Source organism: Chamaea fasciata, unplaced genomic scaffold, assembly GCF_029207755.1.
Source record: "Chamaea fasciata isolate MVZ Bird 193981 ecotype frontalis unplaced genomic scaffold, bChaFas1.0.hap1 SCAF_8, whole genome shotgun sequence".
Lineage (NCBI taxonomy): Eukaryota > Metazoa > Chordata > Aves > Passeriformes > Sylviidae > Chamaea > Chamaea fasciata.
The window spans coordinates 6927619-6942802 of record NW_027094093.1 but is presented as its reverse complement, the minus strand read 5'-3'; the positions used below and the strand labels follow the sequence as shown (position 1 = coordinate 6942802).

The 15184-nt window shown below is 39.6% G+C and overlaps 1 long non-coding RNA gene across 1 annotated transcript in view; it reads left to right on the top strand.

Moving 5' to 3' along the window:
• Window positions 1-1178: 1178 nt before the first annotated feature.
• LOC136292947 (uncharacterized) overlaps window positions 1179-15184 on the top strand; it is a 39525-nt gene continuing 25519 nt past the window's right edge. Inside the window, exons 1-2 of the long non-coding RNA XR_010722009.1 lie at window positions 1179-1305; window positions 1739-1898. This is a non-coding gene — a long non-coding RNA (uncharacterized lncRNA). The remainder of the gene's footprint in view (window positions 1306-1738; window positions 1899-15184) is intronic.

The window sequence follows — 15184 nt, the reverse complement described above, 5'->3', positions numbered from 1 at the left end:
AAAATACTCTTGTATATATTAAGACATCCAGCCAGTATATTTTAGCCTCATTTCATAGAATCCAGTCCTTTTTTCACTGCTGATTTCTTCTATGTGATTAGCAATATGTAACTACTGGCAGGGTTGTGGGTTTTTTGGGGGTTTTCTTTGTTTTTTGGGGGTTTTTTGGGGAGGGGGGGTTTGTTTTGTTTTTTGGTTTTTTGGGGGGTTTTTTTGGGTTTTTTTGTGTTTTTTTTTTTTTTTCCCTTCTTTTGTTTAGTTTTTCCTCTGGTAGTGAAATGTGCTTGATGTGATTTGTGGTCTGGATAGATGGCACTTTGCTTGCTAAATCTTTATGAAGGGATGTTACTCTTGGACATGCCACAGAGAGTGCAGATTTGCTTCTTCAAACGCTTCACCACAAGAGACCATTTTTGTGGAGGTTGAGAGTGTTCGTTCTCCCTCCCTGCTCATTTGATGAACTCAGGATGGCAGCCTGTGGCTGGGATCTCACAATCCAGATCCTGTGCATTGGCAAATAGCCTTTTCTCTCTGGTATGGCCCAGGATGGTGTTTTCCTTTCTTTGTAGTCAAGAGCCTGGATAATGATGGATTTTTTTCCTAATAAAGGTGTAAACTCTACATAGGAAACTGAGTGTAGGAGAGGAGATGTGCAACAGTGGCTGCTGAGTATGCAGGCAAATGGTCACATTTACTGAGGAAAAATCAGGATGTGTTCACAGGAAGGAAGCTGACTGGTGGTAGAGAGCACTTGTCCTGTCCATCAGTCCCTAAGAGAAAATAAAAAGCACAGGTCCACAGAAAAAAATCCCTCTGGGGAGGATTTCACTTCTGTGAAGTGCTCCATCTGGAGACAAGGCTCTCAAGCCTGGTGATATGAAGGCAGTACTCTGTTTAATCTTAAACACCGGAGCCATCCAGCAGAGAATGGACAATTTCTGCAGTTTGGAAAAACTAAACAAAAGAAAAACACTACCCTGCCAGTAGTTACGTATTTCTAATCACACAGAAGACATCAGCCGTGAAAACAGGACTGGATTCTATGAAACTAGGCTAAAATATACTGACTGAATGTCTTAATATATACAAGAGTATTTTCCTGCTCTAATACATTTGTGATTAATGAGTGTTTAGGCATATCTTCTGAATTTTTAGCAGACTGCTTAACTGGCAATTAGCTACCTGCAGACATCAATAATGAAAAAGCCTCTTTGAACTGCAGAGAAGGTATAAAAGGTATTCAACAAAAGCGAAAAAACAAAAGGAATTGTCTGCTCCGCTTGGAAAAGTTTATTTAATTCTTTGGTAAGTTGTTTTGCTGGGTTTTGTTGCTTTTCTTTTTTTTAATTTACCCTTTTAGCTGTGGTGAGTGGCACTCCTGTGCTTGTGTTCTGTGTACACCTATCTGATGGGAAACGTGCTATCAGAATTTTTCTGATCTTGACTTGACAGAGTGGTGGAAGTCAGAAGCATTTTCAGAGCTCTTGAGAATGCTCTTCCTCTTCCTATTTGTTTACATGAGAATTCCACAAAAGCTTGAATGGGTGGATAAAGAAGAGGAAAAACATTCCTACCTGAAAGGCAAAACAATAGTTTTCAGCAAAAGCAAGACTAGTCTAATCTCATTTTCTCTTTTTGCTCTACTTGACAGTGATAAACACACAGGGGCAAGAGAAATTTAGCATCATTGTATATCCTTGTGTAACATCTTAGCAACCAATGCTCCACTTAATTACAGGATAAAATTTGAAAAACACGGTGACATAAAGAAAAAATTCCAGTCTTCTGGAACCAGTACATAGAAGACATAATCTAAAACAACAAAGAAGACTACAACCAAAACATACAGTCAGAATGAGCTGATGTACTTCAGAGAATGAATGAACAGTGCTTGTGAGGTGGGTTGGTTTGGTTTGGGGTTGTTTTTTTTTTTTGGTGCTGTGCATATGCCAAATGTGATGTTCTTCTTGGGCTGTTGAAATCCTACTTCTGCATAAAAACAATTTTAATGGGTTAATTGTGGGGAAGAATCTTTGCCAGAATTGGGTTAGGTTTTTCACGTTACTTATTTTGCAGATTTCCACTGTTGTGTGGCACATAATTAGCCACACTGAATCGACACAAGAATAAATAATTCTCTGTGCCAAGACATCTTGTTTCCATACCAGCCAGCTGTTTGAAAATTGAAAGCCATAAAGACCCTCTTAGCTTATTAGTTAGAGCTTCCAAATGAAGGCTCTGTACAATTAAGGGAGGGAACTGCACCAGCCAGATGCATTATAGCAAATTCCACCATAGCTAATAGTTCACAAATATCTTTTGTTTCAAGATGTCACTTAAAGCCAGAGTTTTCATTTAGAGTCTTAAGCCATGTAACAAATTTAAAAAGCAGGAGGACAGTAAGACCTCGTAATATTAGGTTATCTGTCCTCAGAAATAACCTTTATATTTGAAATAAATGTGTTTTTTGACCAGGTGAGCAGCTGATAAGCAGTTATCACACCCATCTGTGTCCTAAATACAGCAGCTGGAATGAAATTAAAGGGGACCATGACAGCTCTTGTGGAAGATAACTTCCAGCAACCTAAACCAGCTTTCATTCCAGGTTTCCTCAGACTAAGATTTTGAGTATATGTCATAACTTGAAACTGGCCACCAAAATTACTACTGTGAAAGTGAAGCGGAATGAAGACCTTAAGGCATGGCTTCACAAACTCCTGTGAACTGGTTAATTGCCATTAAGTATGGAAAGGAAATATTCAGATAACAAGGATTTCATCATTCCTATCAGTGATTTATTTTTAATTGAATGTGTTCAGTGGCCAGAAGTCACTTGCCTGGGTTTTTTTTTTCCCCTAAATCAGTACAGATATGAACAGACCTAAAATGTTTGGAGTTAGATTTTAAAGCCAGCTGAGCCTGAAAATATAAATTGTACGTCACAGAGAATGCATCATTTTGTTCATAAGGACAGGACAAATTATCTTCCCTACTGGTGGAGTCACTCAGATTCCTTTGAATACACGACTGCACCAAAAAAAAATTATACAGCTTTTCTGTAGAATGAGCAGAAAAGCACTTAAATCCCTTTCTTTTCTACCAGATTATTGATGCCCATTTTATAGAGAGCTTATAAACAATGTCCAGTGTACCCTGGTGCTTTTGCTGTGGTAGGTTTTTTTGTTTTGTTTTTGTTTGGTTTTTTTTTTTTTTTTTTTTTTTGTTTGGTTTTTTTTTTTTTTTTTTGCAATTTATGGAGCCAACTGAAACATAACTTCTAAAAATTGTCAAAACTCATGTGCAACTCTATCCTTTGGAAAAGAAAATTACTAATAGATCTTGCTTAATGGCAAAAGAAATCATAATTTGTGATTAAGCAAACATCCTGCTTCCACTTGCTCCAAGAGGATTACAGCAGCTGGAGCAGTGGTCTGTCTTGTCCTCTAATCTTAAACCAGGGTAAATTTTCAATCTGCATCATAATTCCTTGGGTTAGTTGCCATGGTGATTTCTATTGCTGTTTTAGGAGACAAGATTTCTATGGAAACAATTATGTAGCCTTTTGCTCTGTGTGTTGTTTGTTGTCCCCTTCCTAAACAACATTTCAGTCCACTGGCTGTGTTCGTCCCAGGTTATCTTGGTTATCTTGGAGGGAATTGGCTTCTGGCAGCTTGTTGGCTCATATCTTACACTTGGTTGTTGTTTGTTTTGAAAGCACAGCTTGTTTTAGAGGACTGTGTGAGGAAAGACTGTAGAGTATGCTGGCAAGTTCGCACTTCTCTTGCAGATTCTCTCATTTGAAGGTAGAAACCTGACTGCATGGTTCTGTGGAAGGGCACATGTCAGCTGGAAAGAAGAAAAAAACCTAAATGAGAACATTTGTAGTTGTCCTTAGAACGTGGCATTAATGCAGATAACAGTGCTGCTCATGGTGCCATTTGAAGCTTTGTTTTTTAACCCCAGGAGTGGAATTGGTCTCTTCTCTGGAATGAAGTGCAGTTTAAAGAAGAAATGCTGTGGTGGTTGTGAGAAGGATGGCATGGGGTGGACAAACACAGCAGAGAGAGTAGCATGATGACTGGTTAGTTCTAGTTCACACCAGTGAAGTTTTCTCTGAGTGGCCAACAGTGTTAGATCAGGAGGGTCAGTAGGAACAATTATCTCAGTTTTTATATTGCTTTCTCAATTGACACCAACTAGATCTTCTGTTAAGTTGGGCATATAATTGGGCTATGACAGGGCTCATGAAGACAGTCTGAGAAAAAAAAAAATTAATTTTTAAGATTTATATTAATGCTGGCACAATAATGCGCTCATTTCTATCACTTCTAATGATTCTGACAGCTGATGTCCTCTCCTGATTATGCGGTTCATTAACTTTGTGACATTCGAGCATAGCTTGTTTTTAAAGAATTGTTGTTTAACAAAGCAAGTCTGCAACACCTTTTCCTTCTTTTACTTGTACTGTGTATTTTTTCAAAGTCCTGCAGTTTTGGGACTAAGAAAACAATTTGTGTTTGGTCAGACACAACATACAGTTCTACAGTTGTTCCCTTGAAATTGCCAAATGAGGAAATACTCATTTGTTCTCTAGGAATGTGTGGAATTGAGAGCTGGAAAAGTGGTTGAGCTCTGTGTTATTTGAATTGTCAAAAATGATGTTTGAATCAGTAATAATACCAGATTTCCTATTGAATTTAGTATATGCAATTCAGAAATAATGTGTGTATCTCACGGGTTTGGATGGCCTGACCTGGCAAAGCCTTCTTACATGTAATTTTAACAAAATTGTTTTGTTTATTGTGTATGTTGTTTTATATAAACAAAACTACAAGTACAATCTCCTTCTCTCTCTTAATTATAATCTTTTTTGCAAAGTTAGAGACTGTCACAACTCATGAGGTCTTTATAACAATGGTGATGCTCTTCTACATAGAAAACAATTTTTCTGGGAAAATAGAGGTAATTCAAGTTCCTGTACAGAGAACAAGGCAGCCCTTAACTTGTAAATTACAAATTTGAACTAAATTTTTTGAAACCAGGCAAGATTCACAAAATGGCAAGGAAGAATAAAAAATCCTACTAACCAGAAGTCTAGACTAAAGGTATATAGGAAGCTTCATAAGCAGGCCTACAGCCTTTTAAGATCTGTATAAATCTTTCAGGTTACCAAGGCTAAGACCATGGGTTATATGTGTTCTTTTTTAAAGGGTCTGGTGGACATGTTCTCATTTATGTTAACATTAATTACATATGTATTTCACATGCAAATTTTTGTGTCCAGTGGTGCTTAATTTTTCTTCAAGTAGTTTTCAGGTTTTCCTTACCAATGATCAGATTCTTTGAGGGATTCGTAACAAGTCAGGTACATGGTGGTTGCTCCTCTGCTCTTTGGTTTACCTACAGATTTTTACGGCCTTGATAGGCTTGCTTCAAGTTCTGCCAAGTGAAATGTGCAATATGGGTTAATTTGTGATAGCGTTGCTGAAGAACCTCCTTCCTCACACCTTCTCTTAAAGCCAAGGGGAGGGAGAGTGGTAGGGTCTTGACAATTTACCCTGCAGGCTTGGTTATTGCCGGCCTCTGAAAATGAGTGTCAGGGCCCTGACAGGACTGCCAGCATTAATGGGATGGCTTATAGATAAGTGAAAAACCAGTTTCCTCTGGAAACACCTGTGTCTGCTGTCTGACTGCCAAACACTTGAGGCCTTTCAACTTCTGTCCCATTCGGACAACACTGACAGAAAATCGAAGCCCTGAGAAGAAGAATTCAGTGGGCAAAAAAAGGAGAGGCTACATGTGTCTTGTCTGGCAGAGACTACGAGCTCTGGCTCCCAAACTGTGGGCCAGTGCAGGGTAGGAGGAGGCACCACAGAACTTCTGTGGTCTCAGGGTGTGAAAAGGCTGCACGAACCTTTGTGCTACAAATTCAAAGACAGGAAATCCCCATGCCTATGATGCTTTGGGAAGGCTGACCTGAAACAGAAACTGGACAGAGCTAGAGAATAAAGTAGATATTTACTAAAAGGCCTTTAGGGTACACCTTGGGCAGGACAAGAGCCTGGCCAGGGCGATACCCAAGGTGGACCCAAAATGGTCACAAAATGGCTGACTGGTCATGTAGTCTCACACTTTTATAAGTTTTGGTCCATTTTTATATTGGGGTTTAATTGTCCAATTACAGCTTCAGGTTATGAAGTCCCATCCTTCTTGTTCCTCCCTTTCAGTCCACCATTGTTTGTGCTGTTGGGCCTGAAAGTAGTCCTTGGTCTTCATCAGGAAAAGGATTAGTTTTGTCTCCCTGCTCTGTGAAGAGAGCTTGCTAACAATATGAGGCTCAGAATTACATCCCTAGGCAGCACAGAATCTGAAAAACATGGAAGCTGAAACTTAAGGCATCACTCACCCAGCTGCTGCTTTGGGAGGGGGGATTGGGCAAACTGGAGACTGAAGAGTTAGTTAGGGTTCTTGAACTGCCATGTGAAATGTGTCCCTTCACTCAAGCAAGATGCAACCTTTTGAGCAGTACAGTCAACTTTTTTGTGTCTGCAAGGTGTTCTAGTTGTTCAGGGTGTCTTAGGCTGCCTGTCACCCTGGCAGAAATAACACTGGGAGTCAAATATCTTGAAATCTTTTCTGTCCAGAAGGTTGCACTGCAATCTGGAAACTCAAATAATGCTGTTGGGTTGACTGAGTCACCATGTTAATGTTGCCGCTGGCCTTTAAGCATTCTGGTGTTTTAAAAGGTATTATTGCCAAATGCTTGGGGGAGGACAGCAGAGAACAGTTGAAATGGCCTGCTCACAAGGTGGATTAAGGTGCAGAATGAAAAAAATTTAGGCACCAAACTGCTGTTGGTGTAAGTTTGCAACCTGCATCCATCTTGTTCTAGCTTTTATCTACACACAACTACAAAACAGAAGCTGTGTTCAGATAAAACCAGTAGCTCCTGAAAAGTTCATGTGTTACTTAAATTTTTTTTTTCTCCTTAAAAAGGAAAGTTTCTGATCCCATTTACCAGATAGAAACTGAAATTCTTCCAGGGAAAAAAATGACTGACTTCACATTATGGGTGCTTGCAGTGTCCTAGTACCCTCCTGACTTTTTGTTCACCTCCACTGACATCACCTTGGGGTTCTATCCCTAAATCCGTGTTGATTGTCATGGTCTTGATGGTTTTGTTTGCCTTTTCTTTAACTGGTTGAGCTGCTCACTTGCATTTCTTGTATAATTCCTACCTTTTGAGAAATTATTGCCATAGGCATCCAGCATTGACCAGAGTTCTGTGTTCAAGTGGCCCCACTGGAGGACAGTTATGTGTATTTGTGTCACCTCAGTGTTGCAGGCCAAGGGATAAGGAATTGCTGAGCTTTGTCTCTACCTAGAGGTTTAAGTGGTCCTGCAGCCAGGAGTTTGTTCTGTTGTACTGTTCAGTTGTAGCTTTCTTTCTGTACAAGCAGACATAAAGTGACTGTCTGGGTGCTGAATGTCCCTGGAAATATAACAAAATGCACACGCTTCCTTGTGCAAGCAGCTTTTTATTCCTTCCTGTTAACAGACAGTGTATTTCTCAGTGCAAAAAGGCATCTTTTCAGAATGTAAAATGAGGAGGCTGGCTCTGGGGTTAGCACAGCACTGTAGCTGTCAACAGACCCACCAGGGATGCCACAGGCATAGGTGCAGCTCGGGTTAGATGTAAACAGTGGAAGAACACACAAAAATTTTACTGCCTTATTTCTCTGCCTTGCAATTTGTTCATAAATTTATATTTGTGAATTCAGACAAAGGCTTCATGTTCAAGATAAGTGCCAGGAATGAAACACTTATCCAGAGCTGGGAGAAAGTAAAAAATAAGATACTTCCTTCTTTATAAGGGAAATACAGGCTGGATATTAGGAAAAAGTTTTTTGCAGAAATGGTAATAAAGTATTGGAATGGTCTACCTGGGGAGGTGGTGGGTTCACCATCTCTGGCTGTGTTTAAGAAAAGACTGGGTGTAGCACTTGGTGCCATGGTTTAGTTGAGGTTAGGGTTGGGTTGGACTTGATGATCCTGGAGGTCTCTTCCAACCTTGTGATTCTGTGATTTTAATAACTACCTGAATTGTCATTCATTTAAAAGAGCAATACCATTCTAATAGAGGCTTAAAAATTTCTTCTGTTCTTACAGACGTGCTCCCACTCCCCCCTCCCCCCCCCGAAAAAAAAAAAAAAAAGCAAAACCTGACCCACAAACCAACCCCTTTCCTGTTCATCGTGCTTTGATCCTGTAATCTAAAACTGAATTAAATAACTCCTTGTATCAGGCAATATTCAGATCACCTAATAGAAGCTGAAATGTTTGTCTTTGGTCAGACAGACTGTACCTCTGTACTTGGTATCAGCTCTTACTTTGAGAACTAGGAAGATCAGATGAGTATCTTAATGCTGTGTCTTCTCCAAAAATGTTTTGCTTTTCTTTTAGAATACATTTTTAAGAGAGACTTTACTTAGGGCAAGAATATTCTGATGAGGAAAGAAATACAGAAATAATCTCTTCATTTTATAACATTTCCCTGGTGTCTGCACATCTAAAGTTACTGGGAGAAGCTGAGAGGAGTTGGGGGTGTTAAAGATCATTAACTCTTTTCAAAAGTATATTTTAGTGGAGATATACTGCAAGTTACTCTTAAGCATATTAAATGGGACTTTTAACTAGAAACACAGATCTTATAAGTTGGTTTTGAAAAGTCTCAAGTGAATAAAACCCTGCACCCCAAATTGCCATCTTCAAGAATGAAGCTGAAACTTATTTTAAAACAGTTCTCAAAGGATGAGTGTTCAGGCTGTGGCAAGAACTGCAGATTAGTACCAAGTATCATTCTTTTTAAAGGTTTGGAACCTGTAAGAGAGACTTTTGATACACTGCAATACTGCCCAAGTAAAAGGCAAGCTGTCATTTTTTTTACTGCACCGGAGTAGCCTGGCATTTCACAGACACAGTACTTTTTAAATGCTTCCTTTCTGAAAACAATTGTGATGATTTAAACTTTTCTGCAAGTCAGGAGTTAAATAAAAGGAGAGAGGTGATAAGGAATACAGTAACTGCTGTATCATGGTATGGTTTTTCATGAAAAATAATGAAAAGGCTCAATTTGCCAATTATTAATAGGCTTTTCAACCGGGAGGTAGGTATTTTATACAGTAATAATATTGGTAATAAGATACTTTTTCATTCAGGCAAAGCTGTGTTATGGCAGTTCCAAAAGATTAATTTAGCTGCAGCTCTGGTTAGAAAGAGAGGTGCTTGCTCTTAATACTGTAAACTGTGCTTTTTTTTTTCTGTGAAGAAGGAGCTTTGTACTTGAGTTTCAGTGAGGACTTTATTAGGAGCTCTAATGCTCATGTGTGTGCTGCCTTCACTGGTTTTCACTGCAAATGCTCGTAAAACATATTCGTTCCTGTGACAGCGGGCTGAATAAATCCTGGAAGGCACATTAGGTAGGCTTGACATTTTTACTGGGTGGGTGGAAGAGAAAGAATCCCTAAATCTTCTTGTATCCAGTGTGCCGACGTTCTCCTTGAATCCCATCTTCAGTCCTTCCCTGGGGTGTGTCTGCCTGGTTTTTGCTATCACTGTTGAGGGCTGGCCATGCTGCTAAGAAGGAATGGGGGTGGAGATGGCTGGGTGTTGGGGTGACAGCTCTGTAAATTTGCTGCTTTCAGACCTGCTGAAGAAATTGATTGTTTAATGCTCAGAAGCTGTTGAGTGGACAGCCATCAGGGGCTGTGCAGGCAGGGTAGAAATAAAGCTCAGAAGTTGGGGGAAAACAATTACTAAGTATGGCAAAGAGTTTATCAATCACTTTGATAGAAAGTATTTGTCAGACTGCTGTCACCAACAGCGCAGGGGTTTGGCCACGTTCCCAACTGCTATTAGAGGATCAAATAACAGCAAGTGTCCAAAACAACATTTTACCGCCTTCCGTGGCATGTGAGGTTCTGACAGCATGTGTACCCGGCTGCTGTGGTTGTGCTTTTGTCACCTGAGACTTGATTTGTCACAGTGTCGTTTATATTCATTCAGGAGCAGCCTAGCTCAGAAAGAACAACTGAAGTTTAACAGGCAGATTTTGCTATTGAAGCAAGGCTTTAAAGGTCTGTTAATACTTTTTGCGTACGTATGAGGTAAAACTGATTACTTGTACGTTTGTATGAACTGCTCTGAGAAACCTGAGAGAATTTCATCTTTAAAATGGAATGACAGGGTGTTCACACCCATCTGAACTGGCCCAGAGGGACTCAAGTGCTGCATTCTCTCTTTCACAGTGCAGTGACATTGTGTGGGGACTTTTCAATGAGCAGAAGAGAGCAAGCCATAAGGAGGTGAGAACACAAGTAAAGGAAACCTCCTGACCTGCCCATCAACAACAACAACAGCTGGATCAGGGAGCACTGCCTGTTGTGTCCTGTCTTTCCCATTCACAGGCTGCTTCAGAGCTCAGCGCTCCAGACTGGCAGCCCTATCATTCACTGTCTGAACATATTGATGCCTCTCTTGTTCTTGGTGCTGCCTTTTCCGCTCCCTGGTGTTTATATCCCTGAAGCATTTGTAGCAAGTGACTACCTCTTTGCTCTATTCCATTCTGAGGAGACAAAATTCATTCTGTTTCTGCAATATTTTGTCCCTTTTTTTCACTTTAGTACTGTGGCTACTGGCAAGGCACAAATACCACAAGCAGGCTATTTGTAATGATTTTTCTTTTTTTTTCAATAATGATAGTTAAACCTAGTCTGCAGTGAGGGGAGAAACAGCATTCAAATTTCATTTATGAGGTTGCGTTTTTTCCACTCTTTTTAGGAGTTTTAACCATAGACAAATTGAGAAAGAACATACAAAGTGAGATTAGTATGAGGCAATTGTTGGCTCCTGATATATGCTGGTAGCCAGCACTTCCAGTTTTGAGGACATGGGAGTAGAAGGAAGCTGAGTTCTTGGATACATATGGTAGTTATTGAAGTGTGATTGAGAAAGCACTGACTGAAAGCATGTTTTATTGTCTTTTGTGCCCTGAATCTCTCCTATGTGGGACTCCTGTTGGGGTGTGCAGTGGCTACCAGCTCAGGTATGCTTTGAGTTTGCACTGCATGGAGCTGCAACCAAGGAAAGAGGGCCCGAGGCAAGTCTGGTCCCCACAGATGGATCAGGAAGATATTCTGGTTTTAAATACAACAGCTGATCTGTTGAGAATTAAATCAAGAGTAAATGCTAAAAGTCAAAACTAAAAAAAAAAAACCAAAACAACAAAAACAAACCTAAAAAACTAAAACAAAACCACCTTAAAAAAGCAAGTAAGAGGCAGAATTTCTTCTCTCATTCATTTCATTGTTGTAGAAGTAGGATTTGTTAGGAAGAAGGGGCAGTGTCTGTGTGAGCTGAGCAGTTTAACTCTCTCTGGGAATAATTCTGCTGGTCTGCTGTGGCTGAGGCACAGTCAAGTGCAGTTCTTTCAGTCCTAATGTTGTCCTAAGGTTAAGCTGCCAAACTGATCAAAGGTTAAGTTAGAGATGATTCTTTGTTTATGCTAAATGGAAAAAAAATGCAGATTCTTATTTCCAAAATATTCATATAAGGATTACAGCACTGAGTGATGGAAGAATATCTTTCTGGATTTAAGCACCTTCCCCAGATTTGATATTTTCTTCTTTGACTGGATTCAGCCTCTCTTCTGCATAACATCTGGCTGAAATATATTATGTGGCTGTTGGGAGCATCCTGTTCTATTTCTCTGTATCATCATAACCCACATATGTATTATGAAAAGCTTGGTAGTCATAATAGAGTATTATTTATCTCTCCATTATTCAGTACTTGAAACTTCAGCCCTGCTGAAGGAGAGCACCAGCAGTGCATTGGAAAAGAACTTTAAGCTACATGAATGAAAAAAATTCACAATTTCTTCTTGGTGTAAATTTCCCCCGAACTTATTAGTGAGGGTTTGGTGTGTAACCTGTGTTTTAAGTATTGATAAAATGGAAAATACTTGTGGTGGGGAAGAAAATTCACTTGGCAATGGAAAAACTGTAAAAAATGGTCCCTGAAGCACTTTCTGTGTCGGATGGAGATTCCTGCTGACTCTGTCATGCAGCACGTGGCTACATCACTCCGGCCTCACATCTTAAAATATGTCAAGAATTACCTGGACACAGACCCAAATGCAGTTCCACAGGGCTATGGGTAAGGACCTTGCTCAGAAGGACCTTGCTGTTTGCATGCAGTCAGTGAGAAGGCAATTAGTTTGTCCAAATGAAAATATCATCGTGATGATGCCTTGGGAAGGCTGACCTGGAACAGAGACTGGACAGAGCTAAAGGAGGTATTTATTGAAAGGCCTTTAGGGTACACCTTGGGCAGGACAAGAGCCTGGCCAGGGCTACACCCAAGGTGGACAAAGAATGGTCACAAAATGGACAACTGGTCACAAGGTCTCACACTTTTATAAGTTTTGGTCCATTTGCATATTGGGGTTTAATTGTCCAATTACAGCTCCAGGTTACGAAGTCCCATTCTCCTTGTTTCTCCCTTCAGTCCCCCATTGTGCTTTTGGGCCTGAAAACTTGTAACCGTTGTCCTTGGTCTCCAGCAGGAAAAGGATTTGTGTTGTCTCCCTGCTCTGTGAAGAGAGCTGAGTGACACTTAATATGAGGCTCAGAACTGCACCCCTAGGCAGCACAGAATCTGAAAAACATGGAAGCTAAAACTGAAGGCATCAATGGGATTGTTTTTTTCACAATCTGTCACCTCTGTCTAACTGTTCACAGGAGAAAAAGAAGTCAAAATCTCGTTGACTTGAACAAGAATTGTTTTAGAACCTTTTGGAAAATAAAAACACTGAGAATTTTTTTGCCTGCTCCTTGATCTTATCCATTCTCATCCATTCCTCCTGAGACAAGGAAATGCATGAGGAGGTCAGTATCCATATACAAAAATATCTACATCAGTTTGCCCTGTGCTCCAGGGGTACAAGGACCGTAGGAGGGTGTTCTACTGTCCTGCAGAAGGGAATTATGTCTGGTCACTTAAGTTTTCATCTCTGTCTCCTGTTGGAAGGAGATAGAGAGCAAAGTAGTGAAAGGGTAAATGCTGTACCTTCTCAGTCCTGAGGTATCCACATGCTTTTTTCATCACTGCATTTTTACTTCATTATTTGTCACTGCTTTTCTTTTACTTAAGAAGGCCATGTTTAGAGAAGTAAAGCACCAAAAGAGTTGGCAGGAAGTGGAATTGTGGAATAAAATGTTGAATGCATGAACCTAGTATATATTTCAGTTCTTCAGAGATCTAGTGTTAAAATCTTTACCTAGATAGATGCATCTTTACCTTCCCTTAAACAGAAATAGATTAGTCACAGATCTAAGAAAATCTAACTCTATCTCTGTAACAGAATATTGTGCTCAGAATGAAGGGAGTTGTGCATGTGGCTTTGGACATGGTTGCATGAAGGTGGTTTTGGTTGTTTGCACTTAAGACAAAGTAGAAGATGAACAATTTCTATTGATAGGTGTTGCCTCTCTCTCTTGAAGAGGCTCAGGCATCACTGAAAAAGGAATGAACATTCCCTTATTAAGTTGCCTCAAATGGCAGTAGGTCTAAGCGAGTACAAATATGTTAAGTGCTATTAAATTAAACCAAATGGTATGTGCTCAAACTATATTGCCTCTATTTTTTAGTTAGCAACTTTAAGACTTAGGCCAGGGTGTCTTGATGTGTGTTGTGTCTGATCTAGGAGAGGGTGAAAATCAGTATTCATTTGACAATAATTTGAACTAATTAACAGGCAATAAATCTCATTTTAAAAGAAATGTGGAAGTATTTAAATATTTCTAAAATCTTGTCTCCACAATTTCAAGAAAGTGGAGAGGTACCTAAATTTGACTTCCTGAAGTGTAACTGTACCAACTGGAATATTTATGATGCCAATCTCCACAGGAATTATTTGTTGTGGCAATTAATCCTGTAAAAGAAGAATAAATTATGTCACCAAAGCCTCCAGGCAGGTTTATTTTCTCAAATGGTGACTCTCTATTTTTTTTGGCAGGAGGTATTGGAAACATACTTACATCTTTGAGGAAGTTTTGAGATGCACTTCAAAAATGGTTTGCAGAAATTAGTTGATCTTTCTTCAGAACTTCATCAAAAGTGGTCAAATTTACTACCCCAGGGTACTTGTGAGAAAATTTTATGAGCTAATTGATAAATAATATTTGTGAAACATTTTGGAAGGCATGCACTGACTGTGAAGTTTGGAAGGCACATACTGCCTGTAATAAAAATCCAACATGAGACAAATGTAGATTTAGTATTTTCTTGCACACTGGTGTCAATTTTTCATCACTTTGCCTCTATCTCACTAGCTGTAGTAAAACAAGTGTGTGTGTTTTACCACACAGAATTCTTTCCTTGTGCTCTTCCTGGACACTTGCCTCCCTCCCATGAAGACTTCCCAAAAGGTTGGCGAAGGTCTTCAACCTCTCAGTCTGTGTAAATACTTTAATTAGTTATGGACTTTGCAAGAAAGCCCACTGGGGCCAATTGTCTTTTCAGTGAGAGACAGCTCTTCCTGCTCATCTGTTTTATTGGCCTGAGATTCCAGCCTCGTGCCAGAAATGTTATTGCTGGATAAATTAATGAGAACATGTTGTTGCCTCAGCTTCTCAAAACTCCATAATTGCAAACGTTAGGCACTTAATTGAAACAACACTTAAAAAAAATTAGTCGCCGTCTCTTGATCTTTGTCATGCCAGTGCCATTCAGAACAATTTCTGAAAATACCAGGCCTAATTTTGAGCAGCTTTTGCCTTGCTGATAGAATTAACCTAAGGTTTGGTGGTTTTGGTTTGTTGTTTTTTTTTTTTCTTTTTAATACAGGGAAATTACCTTTTTTTTTTTTTTTTTTCCCTGCTATGCAAGATAACAGGTTAATAGAGGCATTGCTGAAGTGCTTGGTGAACACTGGAAGTACCTCTGTTTTGTAGGTATTTTTTCTTGGTGAATGAATGGAGTTTTGTATTTCACAGCACATTTATTGCCTTTTCTTCAAGTCTTTACAGCTGTGTCCAACCCAGTTGGCTTCTAGTTTTGATGCCACCCTTGTGACACTAACTAGTATGGTTTAAATTTCTGCTTATGCTTTGTAGAAAAAAAC